Below are 16358 nucleotides of genomic sequence, written 5' to 3' on the forward strand. Positions count from 1 at the left end.
GTGGTATGCAAACTGCGGCTCGCGAGCCACATGCTGCTCTTTGGCCCCTTGAGTGTGGCTCTTCCACAAAATACCACAGCCTGGGCGAGTCTATTTTGAAGAAGTGGTGTTAGAAGAAGTTTAAGTTTAAAAAATTTGGCTCTCAAAAGAAATTTCAATTGTTGTACTGTTGATATTTGGCTCTGTTGACTAATGAGTTTGCCCTGCAGGTCCAATCTCTGGAGAATGAGCCAGGCAATGAGGGACCAGCACTGCCAGCACCATCCCGATCGCACTGCCGGCATCCTGTGCCCGAGGCCCTTCCCTAGATGCTCTGCAAGGAAGAAACTATATAAAAGCAGCCTCCAGGTGGCTTCCGATACCAGCGCAAATGTCAGCTGGACGGATTCGGATCCCAGGCCAGCAAGGGCATCCCACCACCAGCACGAAGGGCCTATCGCGTCCTGGCCACCCCCCCCCACCCTTCTCGGGACCCCACCCATTCACGAATTTGTGCACCGGGCCTCTAGTAGAATATAAAGAATTTGCAGGAAACCAAGATGGCGGCATAAGGTAAACACCTAATTGTTGCCTACCACAACAATTTTGAAACTACAACTGGAAAACAGAGCGTACACCGTCCAGAACCACCGGAAATCTGGCAGAGTGGAAAACCTACAACTAGAGAAAGAAAGAGAGGGGGACGCTGAGCCTCAGGAGCTGTGGAGGTGCGGATCCGTGAGCGCGGAAAGGGCGGGTGGCTGAATACACAGCAGGCTTGCTCGAAGCACGCGGAGAGGGAGGGCAACAGACGCTGCGTGGCTAGCTTTCTCGTTTGGGAGAAAAACAAAACCTCCCGACTGCACTGAAATCCAGCTGCGGTCGGGGAGAAACTGGTCTGTTTGGCAGCAGGCGAGGCTTGAGAGCAGCCTTCTCTCAGAGGCGCGCAGCCATTAATTCAGGCACGGAGAAACCGCCCCTCTTAGGGTGGCGCGGATGGAAACCAAGTTTGTCTGCGTCATTCTGAGACTCCGCCCCATCCAAGCTGAGCACAGCCCTCCCAGTGACTGGATTTCTCGTTCGGGAGAAAAACAAAACCTCGGGTCTGCACTGAAATCCAGCCCGAGCTGGGGAGAAACTGGTCTGTTAGGCAGCGGGAGAGGCTCGAAATCTGCCTTCTCTCAGAGGCGCGCAGCCATTAATTCGGGCACGGAGAACCCGCCCCTCTAAGGGCGGAGCAGACGGGAAACCAAAGCTTGTCTGTGCCACCCTGAGACTCTGCCCCATCCAAGCTGAGCACAGAAGCTCTCCCAGCGGAGACACTGCTGATCCTCACAGCCAACTGGCTTGGAGATCAACTCCCACCAGTGATACCAACAATCCCAACCACTCTGAACTCCAGTTTCTGGGGACACTCGGGGGACCCAGATGCCTACGGGACTCTCGGCCATCGGTCGGAGAGAGTGACTTTTCTGTTGGTGTGGATGACACCAGATTTCAACCACTCTCATAAGGGACACATTCAAGAGGCAGACTCAGTGAGCACCAAAGCCCTACTGTGTCTCCAGCACAGCAATTCTTCCGTTATAGACACAGCAGGCCCTCACAACCAATTGGACCGGAGGTCAATTCCTCCCAACATCAATCAGGGCTTTTAACTACAGCAAGACTTTCCACTCAGCCCACAAAGGGGAGTACCAAGAGCGACCACCTAGGGTGATTGGGGAAACAGCTACCAGCCCCTATAGGTCACTGGCCACACAAAGCCACTCCATCAACACAGGGAGGCAGCCAAAATGTGGAGACATCGAAGTATGTCACAAGTAGGAGAGATAGATGAAAGCAAACTAATGGACGACACAGTGTTCAGAACCATATTTATAAGGTTACTCAAGAATCTTCTAAAAACCGCTGAGAAACTTGAAGAGACCTTCAAGGACCTAAATGAGAATACCAAAAAAATGGAAAAGGACCAGTCAGAAGTTATGCATACACTGTCTGAAATAAAGAATATACAGAGTAGACCACCGCACCCGAAGAGTCAAAACAAAGATCTGGAATATGAGGAAGAAAAAAACACCCAACCAGAGAGGCAGAAAGAAAGAAGAATCCAAAAGTGTGAAGATAGCATAAGGAGCCTCCGGGATGGCTTTAAGCGTACCAATATCCGAATTTTTGGGGTGCCAGAAGAGAGAGAGCAAGATACTGAAAACCTATTTGAAGAAACAATGACAGAAAACTTCCCCCACCTGGTGAAAGAAATAGACTTACAGGTTCAGGAAGCACACAGAACCCCAAACAAGAGGAATCCAAAGAGGACCACACCAAGACACATCATAATTAAAATGCCAAGAGCAAAAGACAAAGAGAGAATCTTACAAGCAGCAAGAGAAAAACAGTTAGTTACCTACAAGGGAGCACCCATACGACTGTCAGCTGATTTCTCAACAGAAACTATGCAGGCCAGACGGGAATGGCAAGAAATATTCAAAGTGATGAATAGCAAGAACCTACAACCAAGACTACTCTACCCAGCAAAGTTATCATTCAGAATTGAAGGGCAGATAAAGAGCTTCACAGATAAGAAAAAGCTAAAGGAGTTCATCACCACCAAACCAGTATTGTATGAAATGCTGAAAGGTATTCTTTAAAAAGAAGAAAAAAGTAAAGATAAAAATTATGAACAACAAATACATATCTATCAACAAGTGATTCTAAAAATCAAGTGAATTAAAAATCTGAGGAACAGAATAAACTAGTGAACATAATAGAATCAGAGGCATAGAATGGGAGTGGATTAATAATTCTCAGGGGGAAAAGGGTGTCTGTGTGGGGGGTATGGGAAGAGACTGGATAAAAATCATACACCTATGGATAAGGACAACGGGGGGGGGAGGGAACCGGGTGATGGGAAGATATAGGGGAAAAAAGGAGAAACAATTGTAATAATCTGAACAATAAAGATTTATTAAATAAAAAAAAAAGAATTTGCAAAGCATTCCTTATAGGCAATAGATAATGTCCTCAGGGGAAGGGTAGCTAAACCAAAATGCATTTTAGTGTCATTCTTTCAAGATAAGTGTGTCAACATTATACACTGTAAAGAAATATAATCTACCTGGATTTGTCAAAGGAACAAGAATAAAACCACTAATAAATTTACATTATAATTTACATTGTAAAATATCTTTTAAAACTTATGGAGAAAATATTCTAATTATATGTTAATAAAACTATGTTGAATATAACTTTCCTAGATGTTTTCCCATTTGTTAGACAAAAGTATATTGAATTTCCTATGTGTCGCCCACATTTCTTCTCCTATCAACCCAAAGTTGTTTTGCCTTGGGTACTTTCTTGGGTGTTTGTTTGCTTGTTTTTAATGCTGATGATTATTACATACAATGCAATATGAACCAAGGCAATAATGCAAGTTTTAGTTTATAATCTTCATGGAAATTATAAACTAACCCAAATGGAAATAGTTATTTAGTAGTCACTTTAACTATATAGTATCCCATGTAATTTAATTAAATAAAAAAGATAACTTATTCAAAAAATATTTGTTATATCTATACCATATTCTAGGTTCAGAAGAATAAATAGTAAACAAAAACAGAAAAATATCCCTGTTCCTTTAGGGAATAATTGCTATTTGATTTCAACAACATTAGAAATGTACTGGTTTTGCCCTTGCCTAGCCAATTTGGCTCAATGGACTGAAGGGTCCTGGGTTTCATTCAGTCAGGGGCAAGTACCTCAGTTGCAGGCGAGATCCCTGACAGGGTTATGTGCAGGAGGAAACCAACTGATGTGTCTCCCTCACATTGATATTTCTCTCTCTTTGTCCCTCCCTTTCCCTTCTACTCTCTCTAAGAATCAATGGAAAAATATTCTCTAGTGAGGATTAACAAAACAAACAAACAAACAAATAAAATGTAGCAGTTTACTACTCAGGTTCTAGTAAGAGGAAATATTATAGGCATTTTTGTTAGTTTTTTTTTTTCTTTTTTCACAAAGATTTCAGTAAATCTTCTGTTACATCTTTTAGTCCCTAATTTTTGTACTAGATTAAATATCATCAACCAATAAGTAGTAAATGAATAAACAAGACTCTTTTTCTGAAGAGTCTTGTCATAGTCAATGTTATGTTATCTCTTCTCCTCCCCTCCCTCTCCTTCTTCCTCCTTCCTTTGCCAGCTCCTCAGCTTCCCCCTTCTTCCCACTCTCCCCTCCCTCTTCTTCCTCTTCTCCCCTTCCTCCTCCTCCTCTCCCTTATCTCTCTCCTTCTTTTTCCTCTGTCCTCTTTTTTGCAGTAACATTTTGGCTGACCAGAACAAAAGAACAAGTATCAAATGAATTATTAATTTTTGTTGAAAAAATTACATCAGCTATATATATGAAGAATCTCTCACAGGTTATGAGACATAATTGATAAGTATTTAGTCCTAGAGTACTGATGAGTTATTTAATAGGCTTCACTTGCAAAGTCTGAGGAGTAATATAATCTACATAATGACCATCTTCACTTTTAAGAAGTTAAATAAATTGTTCAATTATCTCCTTTAGAAAAACCCACTCTTCAGAATTTTACATATGAGTTACAAATCACAAAAATATATAAAATATATAGTTTCAATAGGTGATTTAAATAACAAAATAATTCGAATATGTTGCAGCTAATGGTTTTAGGCTGCTCACCCCTTGCTATCATTAGAAAAGATTCTGAGTTACAAAGAAAAAAAATCATCTTCCCTTTGCCTTCTCTATTCTGTTTCATATGAAGTAATCACCTATTATTTTGGAATCTGTTCAGTCTATAGTTAAATTTCCACTTAGAATAGAAAGTAGCATTATCAACTAATTTGAGTATGATTTGGTTTGATAATAAAGAGGCAGATAGTCCAACTGTCCAACTTAAGTAAAAATATAGAAGCCAGAATAAGGGTGGCCTTTGAGGAATTCCACATAACTACAACCTCTGGTTGAGGCTGGTGAAAGTCAGGAAGTGTAATTGAATAGATAAAATCACATAGGGACCAAGGTATACTGAGCCATAAATATCAAGCCAAGTTGTTGGTATTTTATCCTGTAGGACCCAAGTTCTCAATTCATAAACAAGTGCTCAATTTCACAGGAACTAATCATGAATAATATATACTGTCGGTCCAGGCTCTAGAGGCACCGAATCAAATAAATCAATATATATAGCAACATTCTGCACATTCAACCAAATATAACAAGTCACTGTAACAGCCCAGTATTTCCATAGAAGCACCACACTGTTTAGGAGGGAGGAAAAGGGAACAGCAGCAGCAATATCAAACTTCTCAATTTCCTCTAGGTCTCTCCCTAAGGGATTAGTTATCTGAAAGAACCTCACCTTTCATAGTTTACTAACAAATCTCATAATTCTGGAGAAATATTTTCTTTGTTACAACACTCCCTTTCTTTAAGCCCCGTTAATCTTTCTGAATGATGGAAGTAACAGGTACATTTTATGTCACTAACGTGTCCAGAAATTATGTATATCTAAATAAGCATACTTTAGTTCACATTCCAAAGTAAATTGAAATTTCTCAGTCCACAAGATCTTGATAGATGCAATCACAAATTATCCTTTAGACATTCATTGAACACCTTTTCTGAACGGCTGCTGCTGTCTGCCCAGAGGAAGTATCACTCTTTGAAAAGCTCTTTAATGTGAATGCTATTTTAATAGTCAAATCCTTTGACATGAGAAATAATTTGTATAGGTCCATGAATGATTTTCAACCCTTTTGATAAGGGTATTTTTCAAATATTATATGTATATAAAATATAAAATTATAATATTCAAATTCAAATTCTGAGATATATCAGAATTTTAATATATTTCTTGGATTATCAATATTTTATTTGTGACCAAATAACATAGAACATGGATGCATCAGTATCAGAAAATGTCATTAATACTGTTCCAATTTTCCATCATAGAATATGATGTCATAATAATGAAAGCTTTGTCGTTTACTATAGGAAGTTCAAATATTAGCAAACAGCACCCAAGATTAGTGTCCATATTAAAAATGAATGCTAAACTTGTTAAAAAATTTTAAAGATGTGATTTTTTGATAAGTTGGCAACACATAAAATAGCTATGAGTAAAATGCCAGCTTTGTAAAATTCCTATAGGAGTAGCCCAGGGTCAATGTTTCAAATGGTTACGCTTTACCCTCACTTATCTTCTCCTTTCTTTGTCATCTTGAAAAAGAACAAATGGCAGTTAAACATTATTAAAGTGTAAATAATATCCTCTAGCCACATACTAAACATGTCAGAGATTGATTCTGGCTTTCAGCACCTATCAGAAACTCATGAGAACTTTTCTAGGCTTGTCTTGTTTTGCCTCATATCCAAACATTCATCCACCAGAGATTTCTATAATCTGCTATTAGATACATCCAACTATTCAGAGTATAGATACAAGGTACAAAAGCACCTGAACCAAACATTGCTGACTCTCACAGGTGTCTCGTAATTGCATTTTCATAATAAGTCTAATTTGAGTACTGGTGTTCTAAATTGAATCATTTCAACATAGATAATTGCTATGGACTGAATTATGTCTCCCCAAAATCCATATTTTGAAACCCTAACCTCTAATGTGATGTTATTTGGAGATGGAGCCTTTGGGAGATAATTAAGTTTAGATGAGGTCATGAGGGTGCGGCCCTCATGACGGGACTAGAGCCCTTATAGAAGAAACACCAGAGAGCTTGGTCTCTTTCTCTCCACTGTGAGAGGGTCACTGTAAGAAGGGAGTTGTTTATAAGTCAGAAAGAGCGCTCTCACCAGAAAATGACAATGTTCAACCCTTGACCTTAGAATTCTAGCCTCGAGAACTGGGAGAAAATAAACTTCTTAAACCACTCAGTCTGTGGTAGTTTGTTGTGGCAGCCCTGGACTAAATAAGACAATAACATAGACAAATTTTGATAATTTTGAATATGAATAAAATGGTTTATAAGAAAACAGCCTTAAAACAAAAAGGAAGCAAAATCTCAAATATTCAATTGTCTAGATTTTTCTTGGTTTGAGAAAGTCTCCAAAAGAAACTCAGATCCCAAAATGGTCTTCATAAAGGATTCCTTGACTAAGGTAAAAATTTTTAAACTATCTCTTTAAGACACTTCAAACCATAACTTGAACCTAACCAACTGCTGTTATCTTCTCTCACCTACTACCACTGTCCTCTAGTCACAAGAAAACCCTTGAAGCTAAATTGCCTCTTAAAGCTAAAGCTCCCTGAAAATAAGGCAAATCCCTTGTCTTAAGAGATTTAAATGTTAATTCCAGGTCTCTGTATGACCTTGGAGTAAATATTTAAGAATTTGCAAACCTACACAGAAGACAAACATATTCTAAGATAAATTTTTAAAATAGTCCTGTAAACAGATTGCTGCTGCTGAACTTTGAGGGCCTGCTGGGAACAGGACTTCTATAAGGACAATATGTCTGGAAGGCTGTGGTCAAGGCCATTTTTTGCTGGCTATAAGCTGAGCTCTTGAACCAGAGGGAGCACACAGCTCTTGTTTATGCTTAAGATGAAACTGAATTCTATCTAGGCAAGAGATGTGCTAACGTGTACAAAGCAAAGAACAACACAGTGACTCCTGGTGGCAAACCAAACAAAACCAGAGTAATCTGGGGAAAGGTAACTCGTGCTCATGCAAACAGTGGCATGGTTTGTGCTAAATTCCGAAGCAACCTTCCTGATAAGGCCATTGGACACAGCATCTGTGTAATGCTGTACCCCTCAAGGATTTAAACTTACTGAAAATAAATAAAATAGACTTGAAAAAAAAATTGTCCTGTGAACATATAGTACTCCTAGGTCCATATCAATTGGCACATATGTTAGAAAGTATCTTAAGAAAAAAAGAATGAGAATAACAAATAGAAAAGATTGTGAGACTCACATAAAACAACCCAAATTGAATAGGGAAAAAAAGATATTTAGAAAATCTGTTCTGTGGAACATCTTTTGGAGAATCAAATCATTCCTCTGCACAGAGTACACTCGAATCCAGTCCAGCAAGCTGGAAAAGATGTGTCCATTGAAGACTTCAGGGATAGTCTCTGTCTTTAGACAGTACTTAGAAGTAAATTCGCAAGCCCAAGTTACCCTAGTTCTCCTTACAGTGCGTGTGTGTGTGTATTTGTGTGTGTGTGTGTGTGTGTGTGTGTGTGTGTGTGTGTGTGTGTGTGGCCTTAAGCCAGAATTAGGAGATATAAAAGAAAGGGGATACTTTGGAAGAGTTTTGGAACAGAGACTCAAAATACACTGCTGCCTCACTCAACTCCAATCAATAAGTATTGGGGTAGAGATGTGTTAGAAGTATAGCTTTTTGCAAATAAATTAAAAGAATGTGACAATATTTATCAATTATTAAAAATCAGTACTTTAAAGTATAATCTCTTATAAGTTCTGTTACAATAACAGTAACCAAAATTATATAGGAATGAAATTATAACTGCATAATGTTTTACCACTCAGGTATTTTTTATTATTTTCTAATGGACAATAGCATAACAGTTTAAAAATCACACATAATGTAATTTTTCATATTTCAAATATGCTCATATTGATAAAACCATTATTTTGTTATTTGCATTGCCCCAAATAAAAATTCCTTTTTAATAATTTAGGACCAGAGTGTAATCAACTTGGTCTTTGACAGTAGACAGATAAATGACAGATAGATGGACAGATAGATGACAGAGAGATAGATAGATACATATAGTAGGACCCTGTAGCTGTCTTTTTAAAAGACACTATCAATTTTGATTAAGGTCAGGGATGTTGATTTACCATGAAATACCTTGTTTTCCTTCAATAAATCCAGTGCATTTATTATTGGGTTTATTTGAATTTTTAGATTACATGTTTAAATTATTTTCACAAGTTTATGTTATCTCGGTATGTGAATTAGCGCTTCCTTTTCTTTTCCTACTAACATCATCTTTCATTATTGCTCTATTATAGTGCTAAGCAGTTTTTTGTTTTGTTGTTTATGTTAACAATGTCCTTTATAAGTACATAGTTTTTATAGAATTATATAAAAATTATAGAAATATATCAACCTTTGCCAGTATAAGAATAAGAAAGCTATATAATATTGGGTGAATCAGATTTTAAAGTATCCTAACTAAACAAAACACGATATCTGTTTAAAATAAATGATTCCATTTATTGTCTCCCCATGTTAATTCCAAAGGATCACTGGTTATATATATTTATCCAAAAAGCACTGCAATCTACTCAGTTTCCTATAACTTTCACATTTCTGCAATTGTGCAAAGATTTTTTTAGTTTCTTTTCTTTTTTTTTTCTTTTTTATTATTTAAAGTATTACACATGTCTCCTTTTTCTCCCATAGACCCCTCCCCGGCTACTCCCAACTTAGCTTCTTAAGAGAAATGAAAAGGGCCACTGAATTAGTAATGACGATGATAATGACATATAGTAGTTAACTTTGTTGGATTTTCTGTATCAAGCACTGAGAAAACCTTTTTAAATGTACTATTTCATTTAACCATCACAACAACTTCTTCAATAAAACTGTATTATTTACTTATTTGTTTAATTATTTATTATTTACTAGAGTAACAAAAAATTATTTATTATTATTTATTTATTTATTATTTACTAATTCCTGCACTGGTAGGGTCCCTAGTGGCTGCAGGCTGCCAGCCTGGGCCTCCCTCACTTCCCCCTGCCGGCCCCACCCCTTGGTGGAATTCCGGGAAGAACTCCCGGAGGAACGCCCAGTCAAGGGGACAATTTGCATACTATGCTTTTATTCTATAGGATTCATTTATTTACACAGAAATGTGGAGATGTGATTAAAATGCTCACACAGCTAATTAAGTGGCTAATCCAGGACTTTAAACCAAGTCACTTTGATTGCAAAGTCCATGTTTTTACTTACTGTTGACAAAAAATTCCTATCACAATTAGCCAAGAGTAATAAAGCCTTTTGGACATTAAATCACAACTAGCTATTCAATGACCAAAGATCATTTTCATGCATTCAAACATAATATTTCCAGTTCTAATACTTATGTACCCAAGTAATCAGTAGTATATTTTTCAGATTTAAATCACGTTAGTACATTAGAAATATTATATTGAGACATAAACAGTCTGCTGGCCTCAATGTGCTGATGTGTCATACAAACAGAACAATATAAAATGACTGCAGACCACATTATCTGCATTATCTCTAACCTTTCCTACAACCAGCAAATTTGGTTTCATTATCCCCATTTTACAGGAGAGAAAGCAAATGGATTCAGGGATATTAACCAATTTTCCAAAGACAGCCACCTAGTAAGTAAAAGGGGAAATTTAAAGATTTTTTGCTCACACCTCTGTATTCCTATCTCATCATGCTATCTCTGTCCATTATGATGGATGTCAATTATCACTCAAGTTTCAAAAAGTATGTAGATAGAAGTATATATATTTATATTATTCATTTATATAGAGAGACATATACAAATATAAACATGTCCACATATATTCAATAAATATGTTGAATATAAATTATATCTCTATTACATAATTTTCTAAATATGTATGGCATTATAAGTGAAGATGTATCAGTTTTTATGGTATAAACATACTAGATTTAGGATCAGAAAATTTGATTCTTTTAAATAGATCTGATTTTAACTATTTATATTACTTTAAGTCTCAATATTTTTGGAGGGCTAAAAATTAGGTGATTTCTAACTCTCTTCTAGCTATAAGCTCTTATTCTCAGCTCAGTTTTTGCTTTTCTTTTTGAAATATAAGTGGTATTTAAAAATGTCCCTTGATTCACAACATTCATATCATTGCTAGGCTAAGCATAATTGTATCTTCTAGCTTGAAACATTATCTGCCTTTTATTTTGAATGTTGTTTGTTACATTTTTTAAAAGGTAAGGCAAATTAGCTTCTAGAAAAGGACATTTTCATTTATCCTTGATGAATAATCCCATTAATCAAGGCAGGGCATCTCCCTTAGTATAACTGATTGTGCAGGTATACAAAAGTAAAAACACAATCCTGTTGGTAAGAACTGCTATAGATTTTTTGTTATGAACCTTATCTGAATTTAGTCTTGACCTCTATCAAGTATATTTTACTAGTATATGTAAATGAAAATGTAATTTTCTACTACTCTATGAGATCCTGGATACTGAAATTTTTGTACTTTGACTTAAGTTAGGAACATTGTAATCCATTTAAGTTTTCAAAAGTATTTAAAATTAAACAAATTAACAAAATTAAAATAGCCCTTGTGTTTAACTAGCTTTATAGTTTCTAAAAAAGTTATCTTAAACTATTTTAAAGCAGGCATTAACAAGGAATATTTTTAAATATATAATGAGTCTCTATCATTTACTGCCCAGGAAAAAAAATTAATGATGATTGAAATGTTAAGTATCATTATCAGTGACAGCCATAAATTACACAGCTTAAGTGAAAAACAATTAACTTAACATGTTGTCATATTTATGATACGCACAAATCAGCACAAATAAAACACTACTAATCTGCCATCACTTAATGTTCCCCACCCACTTGCAAAGACTCAAAAATAATTACAAGCCAAAGGAATAAATTGTAGTGGCCTAGTATTAATTTAGAAGAAGAATACAATCTTATTATCCCATTAAGCTTATATTCAAGAGATAAACATTCCACACAACTCATCAACAGAACAAGCACTATACTGGCATTATTTTATTAGTTTCTTCCTCAATAAATAATAATTACAGGATATAAAATTTAAGAGGACAGAATCCTTCAGAAATAAAAACATGGCTTTCGGTTCCTATATTATATATTTTCTTGTTTCTAAGAAGTTAACTAATTTTAAATTGAATGGATCAATATTAAACATTAGGATGTTTTTTTTTAAATCTCCATTATGTTGTTATTATTAACTAAACAAAAGCTTACAAAAGTTGGCAGAAAACTTTGACAAAAATATTAGTAAATTTGAATTTCTTCCTATTATTCACAAATATAAATTTGCTATTTTTCTTGCTTCTTTACAATGATTACCTATTAGTAATGCTGAGTAAGCTATAGTACTATGAGCTATTGAGACATTATTTAAATATATATATTTATTGATTTCAGAGAGGAAGCAAGTGGGAGAGAGAGAGAGAGAAATATCAATGATGAGAGAGACGCACTGATTGGCTGCCTCCTGCAGGCCCCACACTGGAGATGGAGCCTGCAACCCAGGCATGTGTCCTGGCCGGGAATTGAACCTTGACCTCCTGGTTCATAGGTTGATGCTCAACCAGTGAGCAATACTGACCAGGCGCTTAAAATATTTTTAATGATGTTTTCTTATTAGACTCAAAAGTCAAAATTAATCTTCCTTATATTAAAAGAACATAATGAACCCTGGTTGCTGTGCTCAGTGGTTAGAGCACTGGCCTGAGCACCCAAGGGTTGAGGGTTTGATTCCTGGTCAAAGGCATGTACCTTGGTTGCAGGTTTGATCCCCAGCCCCATTTGGGGCATGTATAAAAGGCAACTAATGGATGTGTCTCTCTCACGTGGTTGTTCCTCTCTCGCTCTGGCTCTCGCTCTCACTCTCACTCTCTTGCTCTGGTTCACTCTTGCTTTCCCTCTTGCTCTACTTCTCCCTCTCCCTCTCCCGTCTTCCTCCTCTCCCTTTCTATCTTCCTCTCCCCTCCTTCCTTCCACTCTCTCTAAATATCAATGGAAAAATATCCTTGATTGAGGATTAACAACAACAACAAATAATAATAAAATAAAATAAATCATGAAAATGAAGAAGAGGAAAGAATGAGAAAACTGATGATCCTGACATAAGACTACTAAGGTACTTTTCACAATCATACAGAGGACAACACACCCACATAGATGTCTAATAAGAAAATAAGAAGAATAAAGTAGAGGCAGGAGTCTGGAGTAGGGTTCAATAAGAAAGATAACCTAGCAAACTGCTAAAATTGTATGAACTCTTTCAAACCCCAACTTTGATCATAGTTTTCCCCTGTGTAGAAAAATCTTTACCAAATTTCCAACTACTCAGAAAGTAGAGTCTAAACTCCCTAGTCTGGGGTACAAGCTTCCTCCAACCATGTGCCGCTAGCTTCACAGGCTCATATCTCATCCTCCTCTTGCACCACACCAGACCACCTGCGATACCCTGATTACCCTTGTTTCTGGTCTTTGCCCAAACCATTCGCCTGCCTTTAATGTGCTGCTCCCTTTCCTATTTTCGCCCTGCAAACTCCTCCTTATTATTTAAAACTAAAATCAAGTGTTATTTGTTGAGCTTCCGTTGGGTTTTAGTAGGTGCTGTGATTCCTAAAGCAGCCACAGCACATTCTAAAGACTTGGGAATTTTATGTCATGGTGAGGCTATAAGCCTGAAAAATATGATGACCCCGTTTTCCACTGCATAAGAATATCTAGAGGTAAGAAAGGATTAAAAACTCATTTTCCCAATTAAAAATGGAGAAGAGTAGAATTATTAGAAACTAGTAGTAAATTGTTCTCCTATTGTCTTCTTTAACCACTTGCAACACTGTTTTCATATTAAAATCAAATGTCAAGAACACTTTTGTTTAACTTCCAAGAACAAAATAAAAAGGAACAGAAATGAATGAGAAAGCTTGTCTGTGAACTGACATCACTAATGTAAACCAAGATTCTAATAAGAACAACCTGACAAATAAAAGAGAAAAAATTCTAATGAGAAAACAGAAGACAAATAGACAACTAAAATACTGATTCAACCATAGTTGTGATTGGAAAGTAGCAAATTCAAGTAATATAAACATTTTAAGTATCAAAATAGCAAAAACCAGAAAATGGTATCAATTCTAAAGAGAATATATGGTAAAGTAGTTTCCCATACACAGCTGTTGATTTATAATTTATCTTATCATCTTGACATATAATATGCCAGTATATAGATAGACAATCAAAATTATGAACATTTTTATCCCAAAATTCCATTATCTTCTCTCTCCTATAAAATTAGAGTGCAATTTTTATGTAGAAGAGTACAAATGAAGACCTCATAAGAGAAAAAGATACACAACTATAAAAATTCTGACATCAAGTAAATTTTCCAAAAAATTATTGTACTTTATTTTTGAGACTTCAGTGTTATGGTAAAGAGCCTGGCTCTGGATGCCATGCCATCTAACCTGCTGGCCGGCCCACTGATTTGTTTCAATAACTCCAAAATATTCAATAATATTTTAAGAAATTATTCAGTAGTATTTATTGAGTAAAATGTGTGTGAGACACTATGCTACTAGTGGTACTACTGCCATTATTGTCATGCTATAGATAAGAAAACATTAACAATTTTAATGTCTTGGTATTATTGGAAAAATAGTTTTGACATCATGAATTCCCAGACTAGGTTTGGGGGAACCTTCAAGAGGCTGCTGACCGTACTTTAATAACTATTGGTCTAAGAAGGTCATAATGGTAACTCCACCTCCTTGAAAAATAAGTCAATAATAAGAAATTTCATCAGGATAGACAGAGCCTATGGAATTTTTTAAGAGGTTATGTGTATGCTGTTCATAAAGAAAAAAGAGGAGACAAGGAAGCCCCCAAATTAATAACTCCTAGCAACTGAAAGAATGGACTTAATTGCTGAAATGAATAAGACTCAGAAGAACAAATTTTCAAGGGCTAAAGATTAAAAAGTAGGAATTTGGTTTGGGACATATTTCAGCGGCCTTACTGATATCCAGGGAGATCTCAAGTAGATAGTTAATCTATGTGTTGAGTGCAGAGAGATTTCTGAGCTGGAGATAGAAACTTGAAGCTGTATGCATTAACCAACACAAAGCTAGGAGACTGGATGAAATAATCAAATGTACAGGTGTAAGCAGAATTTTTTAAAGGTGTGGGAACTGAGCCTAAGAATATACCAAATATTTAAGGAGTATGGCGATAAGAAGCACCCAGCACAGGAGATTTTGATGTAGACAGAAAAACAATTAAAGGTAGATTCCTGGAAATCAAATAAAGAATTTATGGAAGATGGAATAATAACTCATATTTACTAAATGTTTAATATTTTCATATTCAGTATTCCTCGTTTACTACAATCATTAGCTATCCTATATAATAAAGAGGTAATTGCAAATCACTCCAACACACAAGATGGCCACCCCCATGTGGTCAAAGATGGTCGCCACAAGATGGCCGGCAAGGGAGGGCAGTTGTGGACGATAAGGCCAGCAGGGGAGGGCAGTTAGGGGTGACCAGGCCAGCAGGGGAGGGCAGTTAGGGGTGACCAGGCCAGCAGGGGAGGGCAGTTGGGGGGGACCAGGCCTTCAGGGGAGGGCAGTTAGGGGCGACCAGGCTGGCAAGGGAGGGCAGTTAGGGGTGATCGGGCCAGCAGGGGAGGGCAGTCAGGGGCAATCAGGCCGGCAGGGGAGCAGTTAGGTGTTGATCAGGCTGGCAGAGGCGTGGTTAGGGGGTGATCAGGCTGGCAAGCAGAAGCAGTTAGGGGCAATCAGGCAGGCAGGCAGCCGAGCGGTTGGGAGACAGCAGTCCTGGATTGTGAGAGGGATCCCAGATTGGAGAGGTTTCAGGCTGGGCTGAGGGACATACACCCCCGTGCACAAATTTCGTGCACCAGGCCTTTAGTATCTTATGATTTAGATATGTATTTTGCTCACTTTACAGTAAAGAAAAAAAAAATTTTAATGTGGTTAAATAGCTAAGTGAACAGAGGTAGTGTCAGAACTGAGGATTAAAAAAAAGTGTGGCTGATTTCAGATTTGAGTGATTAATAACAGAAAACACAATAGGTGATTGTGCAGGAGAAAAGCTAAGCCCCTCCCCCTGTTTTAAATCCAGAAAAGTAAATTCTCTTTATAATTGCCTCTAAGACTTTATTCTTCTAATAAGAAGATTCCTACCATAACTGTTTCAATATTTTAGAAGTTTAATGCCACAAATTTTAACTAATTACTCTGACATGTAATAATTCAAATTGCATTCATTCATTCTTTTTTTATTTAAATTCTTTATTGTTTAAAGTATTACATATGTCTCCTTTTCCCCTCATTTGACCTCTCCCTGGCCGTTCCCACTCCCAAGCACATGCCCTCACCCACTTACTGTCTGTGTCCTTGGGTTATGCTTATATGCACGCATACAAGTCCTTTGGTGGATCTCTTATCCCCCTCCCACACACACACCTCCCCTGCTTTCCCTCTGAGGTTGGACGGTCTGTTCCATGCTTCTATGTCTCTGGATCTATTTTTGTTTATAATTTATGTTGTTCATTATATTCCACAAATGAGTAAGATCATGTGATA

The 16358-nt window shown here is 36.9% G+C and overlaps 1 protein-coding gene and 1 pseudogene across 6 annotated transcripts in view; one reads left to right on the plus strand and one right to left on the minus strand.

The window, feature by feature from the left end:
* Positions 1 to 16358, minus strand: part of CCSER1 (coiled-coil serine rich protein 1) — a 666784-nt gene that overhangs the window by 406706 nt on the left and 243720 nt on the right. The window lies entirely within an intron of this gene.
* LOC307103263 (large ribosomal subunit protein eL33-like) lies at positions 7473 to 7789 on the plus strand (annotated as a pseudogene). Its single transcript has one exon. The product of its transcript is annotated as a large ribosomal subunit protein eL33-like (transcript).

The sequence above is a fragment of the Cnephaeus nilssonii genome (assembly GCF_951640355.1).
Source record: "Cnephaeus nilssonii genome assembly, chromosome: 1".
Taxonomy (NCBI): Eukaryota; Metazoa; Chordata; class Mammalia; order Chiroptera; family Vespertilionidae; genus Cnephaeus; species Cnephaeus nilssonii.